General features: G+C 43.1%; 1 non-coding gene across 1 annotated transcript; it reads right to left on the reverse strand.

Annotated features, from left to right (window-relative positions):
* Nucleotides 1–267: 267 nt before the first annotated feature.
* LOC132638973 (small nucleolar RNA R71) lies at nucleotides 268–373 on the reverse strand. The gene has a single exon (XR_009582025.1). It is a non-coding gene; the product is annotated as a small nucleolar RNA R71 (small nucleolar RNA).
* Nucleotides 374–7,484: the final 7,111 nt, after the last annotated feature.

Genomic DNA, 7,484 nt, shown 5'->3' on the forward strand with positions numbered 1-7,484 from the left:
TCTATCAGCTGCTGAAACTTGAAGGTTATTTCCGAAATTCTTTGGAGGATTGTCCACTTCGACATTTGAAGAACTTCCTGCACGTTTGTGCTCAACAATCCCAAGGTGCTGTTTCTGCTGATGCACTGCGGTTACGGGTCTTCAAATATTCCTTGGCTGGCCAAGCAAGGGAATGGTATGAAAAGCTGCCCAGCAATTCTATCCATACCTGGAGCGAGCTAGCCAACACATTTCTGAAGAAGTGGTTCCCACCGAGCAAAAAGGCTGAACTTCGAGATAAGATCTTTGAGTTCAAACAGCTCCCGGGGGAACAATTATATTCCGCATGGGAGGGGTTCAAGTATTATCTAGCTCAATCTCCAACTCACGGGTTTCCGGATGCTATTCTCACGGAGAAATTCTACAAGGGCTTAGATACAATGAATCAGATTACTGTCAATACTGCCGCAGGAGGATGCTTCATGGACAAGTCATTTATCGTCATAACTCGTTTGCTTGATAAACTCATCACCCACAATCAAGCTTGGCATTCAACTGATTGTGAGAGTCTCTCTTATGGTAGTCCATCACTAGTTGCCGTTGCAAAAGAAGACCATGAGAGAGATCATGCCTTTGCTCAATTGCAAACCACAGTGGATCTATTATCGAAGAAGTTGGCAGAAAATGATGCACAGGGGGTAAATGTTGTTAAGGAGTTACCACCTCATCCACAGGGAATGTATCAAGTCCCTGGGGGGATGTACCAAGATGGGCAACAACAGTATGAAGATGCTAATTATGTCAACAATTCGCAAGGGGGTTATCAAAGGCAAAATTATCATGGTACAGGTCATGACCCATGACAAAAGCCTCAATACCAATTTCAAGGTAACAATTATAGCAGAAATGATCAGGGAAATCCAAATCAAGGGAATTACAATAACAATAATTATGGCAACAAGAGCTCGAACCCCTACATTCCACCACAGGGGCAAGCATCAAATTCCCAACAATGGAGAGACAATTTAGTTAGAAACTCTGCTAGTAATGCACCTAATGATTCTGCGGAGCTGAAAAGTATGATGCAGAAAATGCTAATGAATCAGGATAGAACAGAGAGCACAATCAAGGGAATGTCTCAGGTTCAACTATCTCATTCAGCTTCCATTCAGAAGCTTGAATCGCAATTCAGAGACCTTTCCAGAGAAGTGCATACTCTTCAACGTGGACAACTACCAAGTGATACTGTTCCAAATCCGAAAGGTAATGGGGTAAACTCTGTGGAGCATGTAGCTGCTATCAGCACCCGAAGTGGAAAAATACTTCAAGGTGCTGATAAAAAGGTGATTGATCTCGAGCCAATTGTTGAAGAAGAAGCGCAACCTGATATATCTGATGTTATTGTGGAGGAAGAAACAGTGGAGGAAGTCCCTATTATAACTGAAGAGGAGCAGAATCTTGATAATCTCAAGGCACAAGCAGAAAGACAGGAAAATGGGAAAGCAAAACTTTCTGACGCTCTACGCCTTTTGAGACAATTGTTCAAATCTTCACCGCCTTTTCCTCAAAGGCTAGTGAGGAAAACAGAAGATGACAAGTGCTTGTGATTTTATGATCAACTCAAGCAGTTGACGATGAACATTCATTTCATGGACGCTGTCCAAGAAATGCCTGGGTTTGCTAAGTATTTGAAGGATCTCTTAACAAAGAAGAAGAAGCCATTGAAACACGACACTGTGGGTATCACGCATCGCGTTAGTGTAATTATTTCCAAGACCACAGTGCAAAAAAGGGAAGATCTTGGGGCATTCACTATTCTATGCACCATAGGGCAGCATGATTTTGCTAAGGCTTTGTGTGATAATAGGGCTAGCATAAACCTTATGCCCCTTGAGATTTTCAAGAGATCAGGATTAGGGATGCCAAGACCAACTATCATGAGGTTGCAGATGGCTGACAGATCGATAAAAAGGCCAGTGGGGGTAGTTGATGATGTGCTTGTTCAAATCGGGGAATTCCTATTGCCGGCAAATTTCGTGATTCTTGACTGTGCTATTGATCAAGAAATTCCTATTATTCTGGGGAGACCTTTCCTTGCGACAGGGAGGGCTCTTATAGATTCCGAGAAGAATGAAATGAAGTTCCCGGTGAACGATGAGGAGGTGACTTTTCACGCCAGCAAGGGTATGAAATTACCTAGTCTTTATCAAAGTATTTCAGTCATTAATTCTGTTAATGTGGTGGATGAAGCGGTAGAATTCAAAATGGAGGAAGAATGCTTGGGTAAAGCTTTATCGGCCATCTTGGTGAACTTTGATGCAGAAGAAATGGAGGGATATATTGAGACAGTGAATTCACTCACCAGTCTGGGATCTTACTTTTATGGGCCCAAGAAATTGTCTCTTGATCTAGAGAAATGAACCACTCCTCCAGCAAAACCATCAATTATTGAGCCACCAAAGTTGGAACTCAAGCAACTTCCATCCCATCTTAAATATGAGTTTCTTGGAGAAAATGCCACACTCCCAGCTATTGTGTCATCACTTCTGAATGAGGGCCAAACTCAAAGACTCTTCGCAGTTTTGAGGAAGCATTTAAGAGCCTTGGGTTGGACTATTGCAGACATCCGGGGGATTCCCTCCGGAATTTGTGAGCACCAAATTCAGTTGGAGGAGGAAAGTTCACCAAGTGTTGAGCATTAGAGAAGATTAAATCCACCGATGCCAGAGGTGGTAAAGAAAGAGATTATCAAGTGGCTAGATGCTGGGGTGGTTTACCCGATTGCCAACAGTCCATGGGTAAGCCCAGTCCAGTGTGTGCCAAAGAAAGGGGGCATCACCGTTGTTCCTAACTCTAAAAATGAGTTGATTCCGACAAGAACTGTCACCGGTTGGAGAGTGTGTATGGACTACCGGAAGCTGAACACTGCATCTTGCAAAGATCATTTCCCTATGCCTTTTATTGATCAAATGCTTGATCGGCTAGCTGGAAGGTCTTATTATTGTTTCCTGGATGGGTACTCAGGTTACAACCAAATCAACATTGCATTGGAAGACCAAGAAAAGACTACTTTCACTTATCCCTATGAGACATTCGCTTTCAGCCGAATGCCGTTTGGTCTTTGCAATGCCCCAACTACTTTCAAACGATGCATGATGTCAATATTCTCTGACATGGTTGAAAACTTTCTTGAAGTCTTCATGGATGATTTCTCTATGGTGGGAGATTCATTTGATGAATGTTTAGACCATCTTGATCGGGTGCTACAAAGGTGTGAGGAGACAAACCTCGTCCTCAACTGGGAAAAATGTCATTTTATGGTGAAGGAGGGAATTGTCCTTGGCCATAAGATTTTTGAAAGAGGGATTGAGGTTGATCAAGCCAAAATCGATGTGATTTCAAAACTCCCTCCACCCATTTCAGTAAAAGGAGTTCGGAGTTTCTTGGGACACATCGGATTCTATAGAAGATTTATCAAAGACTTCTCCAAAATTGCAAACCCAATGTGCAAACTCTTGGAAAAAGAGTCCAAATTCAATTTTGATGAGAAGTGCATCAAGGCTTTCGATGAGTTGAAGCTGAAATTAACCTCCGCACCTATTGTTGTGTCCATGGATTGGTCGTTGCCCTTTGAATTAATGTGTGACGCCAGTGGTCTTGCAATTGGCGCTGTGCTTGGTCAGCGGCTCAATAAAATCTTGCACCCAATTTATTATGCCAGCAAAACACTGAATGGAGCTCAACTGAATTATACAGTAACGGAGTAGGAACTACTTGCTATTGTTTATGCCTTTGAAAAGTTCCGGGCTTATTTATTGGGTGCGAAGGTAGTGGTTCACACTGACCATGCTGCCTTGCGCTACTTGATGGCTAAAAAGGATGCTAAGCCTCGGTTGATAAGATGGGTGTTGTTGCTACAAGAATTTGACTTTGAAGTCAAAGACCGAAAAGGGTCATAAAATCAAGTAGCTGACCATCTCTCCAGACTTGAAGCACCGGGGAGACCGATTGATGTGCTGGATATTGATGACACTTTTCTGGATGAAAGAGTCTTGGTAATCTCCAATGATATGGCACCATGGTATGCCGATATTGCCAATTATTTGGTAACTGGCATTGTTCCTGAAGATTTGAAGGCATATCAAAAGAAAAAATTCTTGAGAGATTGCCGACAGTATTATTGGGATGAGCCTTACTTATTCAGGACTTGTGCTGACAATATGATCAGAAGATGTGTGGCTGAATCTGAGGTGATGGATATTTTGAAGGCTTGTCATGATTCTGCAGTTGGTGGGCATCACAATGGAAATAGAACGACAGCCAAGGTGCTAGAGTGTGGCTACTATTGGCCAGCCATCTATCGTGATGCGAATATGTTGGCACGTTCTTGCGATAAATGCTAACGCCAGGGCACAATAGGTCGGAAGCATGAAACACCGATGAATTTTGTGCTTGAGGTGGAGCTCTATGATGTATGGGGCATTGATTTTATGGGGCCCTTCGTGAGCTCATATGGCCTGAAATATATTCTTGTTGCGGTGGATTATGTCTCCAAGTGGGTGGAGGCGGTGGCTTTGCTTAACAATGATGGTAGGAGAGTCAATGCCTTTCTAAAAAAGAACATCTTTAGTAGATTTGGCACTCCTCGAGCTATTATTAGTGATGGTGGTTCTCATTTCTGCAACAAACCATTTGCTGATCTTCTTGAAAAATATGGCGTGCATCACAGGGTTGCCACTCCCTATCATCCTCAGACGAGTGGTTAGGTTGAAGTCTCCAACAGAGAGATAAAAAGCATATTGGCAAAGACGGTCAATGTGAATTGCACTGACTGGTCCAAAAAGTTGGATGATGCTCTATGGGCATATCGCACGGCGTTCAAAACGCCTATTGGGACTTCACCGTATAAGTTGTTATTTAGGAAGGCATGTCATTTGCCTATTGAACTTGACCATAAGGACCTTTGGGCATTGAAGAAGCTAAACATGGATTGGCATGAAGCAACAAAGCTGAGGTTGTTTCAAATCAACGAGATGGATGAATTTAAGTACAATGCCTATGAAAGTGCAACACTGTACAAGGAAAAGATGAAATACTATCATGACTCGAAGATCCTCAAAAGGGATTTTCAGCCGAAGGACTTAGTCTTGTTGTATAATTCGCGCCTGAAGTTTTTTCCGGGCAAGTTAAAATCTCGATGGTCAGGTCCATTTGAAGTCGCAAGTGTTTCCCCAAATGGAAGTGTCATTGAGGTGAAAACCGAAGGTGGCACTCGAACTTTTAAAGTGAATGCAAAAAGAGTGAAGCATTACCATTGGTGTATTGATGATGGTAAGGTGGTTGATAGGTATCATTTGAAATACGGTTCCTGAACTCGAAATTGAGGTATCACGTCGAGCTGTGACGTTAAACCAAGCGCTGTGTGGGAGGCAACCCACATTTACTGCTTTGAAAGTAGTTTAAATTTTGTATTTCCTTTGTTTTCTTTTGTGTTTTTGATGTTGCTGATGTGGTAGGATTCTGAGAACTGAAAAGGCCAAAACAAAATAATTGCTGAGTTTTCAAGGACAAGACGCTCTTCGTTACGGCCCGTAACTCATGTTACGGTTCGTATGATGGAGTGTAACAAGAGAAAAGAAAATTCAGAAATCACTGAAGGATGAGGAAAAGTGTTACGGTCTGAGTTACGGACCGTCTCCCATGTTACGGACCGTAACACATGATCATAACTTTGACAACAAAATCTGGGCACTCACTGGAAATTTTACACCCGTTACGCCAGGTAATACAGACCGTAACACGAGTTACGGTCCGTCGGCTGTAGTGCCATGTCATTAATGAAAAATGGAAACGGGGTCGTTTGGTTGACCGTAACACGAGTTACGTCTCGTATCTCATGTTACGGTCTGTAACATGGAACGTAACGGTCGGGCATGTTTAAATGCATCACCCGACGGTTACCATTTCAAAATTCAACCGGTGCTTTGAAGGTTTTTAACCTCTCTCCCCCATAACGTCCCTCTTCTTCTCTTCATCTCCCCCTCTCTTCATCTCCTACTCTCCCTCATATTTCTTTCACCATAGTTGCTATTTTTCTCGTCACAATCATTGCTTAAATTTCAAGTTTCATCCAAGCATCGCTAACGATCAGGTATCACCATGTTTTGACTCTCTTTCTTCTTTTATCTATCGATAAGATTGCTATGATATTTCATGAGTCAATTCATATGCAATGCCTTGTAAATTAATGTGTTGAATGAGTTTGAATCCCCATTGAATAATTGCGTGGGATTTAACAATGGTTGGGGGTTGGGTTTGGTATGTTTGCTGTTTGAGAGACTCGTGGGCACAAGAGCATTATCTCCCACTGAGTCGGAGGGAATCCCGATTGAAAGTTTCATTCGTGAAGTTACTAAATTGGTTTGCCCACCAACTGTTCGATAAAAGGCTCCAATGTAAACTTTGGTAAAACCGGGTGAAGTCTGAGTAACCCGAGGTATGTGAGGGGATAAAATGGTGTTTTACACCATACCCAAGGAGCATAAAGTCGAAAATCTTGGCCTCGTGCTTAAACGAGCAAATTTTGGGCCAAGCTGTTCATCTGTGAACTGATTGCCTGTCGTTCAGTGTTCCGGGCCGTAACGTGTGTTACGGACCGTAACATCCATCGTAACACCGATGATTTCCATGAAAAATTTCTGGAAATTTGGGTGATGTTACAGTGAGGTGTTACGGACCGTAACACGGTTGACGGATGGTAACACCACATCGTAACATCGATGATTTCCATGAAAACTTTCAGGAAATTTGGGTGACGTTACGGTCAGGTGTTACGGGCTGTAACACGTGTGACGGTCCGTAACATCATACCATAACACCTGTGATTTCTATAAAACTTTCTGGAAATTTAGGTCACGTTACAGACCGTAACGGGTATGACGGTCCGTCGAATATGTTACGTTTCCTGTGTTATAAATGAACAAATTGAGTTACGGTTGGAGATACGGCCCGTAACACCATCGACGGTCCGTCGACCGTGTTACGGTGCATGAGCTAATTGAAGTCCTCAACTCAAACCAATAAGTTGTATAATTGAAAAGCTTCTCATGTATCATATCTAACATTGCCTTCCACAGGTATGGGTAACCCAAGGCAAGGAAATAAGGTTTCACCCAAGGTTGCAGGCAAAAGAAAGGGTCGTGGTACAGGCAAAGTAACCTCACGGTTGCGCGACGAAGATCAAATCAAAGACATCAGGGCTACAAAGAGGCCAGTTGCACCTATCGGGCCAGCCTCACCATCCGAAAGTTCGTCTAGTTAGTCGAGCCATAGTGAACACAGGCAGGCTGTCACACCACCACATGACCTCAACCACCCATTAGACAGCCTACTGCGGAGGAGCGCGAAAAAGAGCGCGAGTAGGAACGGAGAGAGACAGACATCCGGATGAGGGCTATGTATGAGAAAGATCTCCGGTTTTCTGTGGAGGGATCTGAAGAACTGTA

Source organism: Lycium barbarum, chromosome 4, assembly GCF_019175385.1.
Source record: "Lycium barbarum isolate Lr01 chromosome 4, ASM1917538v2, whole genome shotgun sequence".
Lineage (NCBI taxonomy): Eukaryota > Viridiplantae > Streptophyta > Magnoliopsida > Solanales > Solanaceae > Lycium > Lycium barbarum.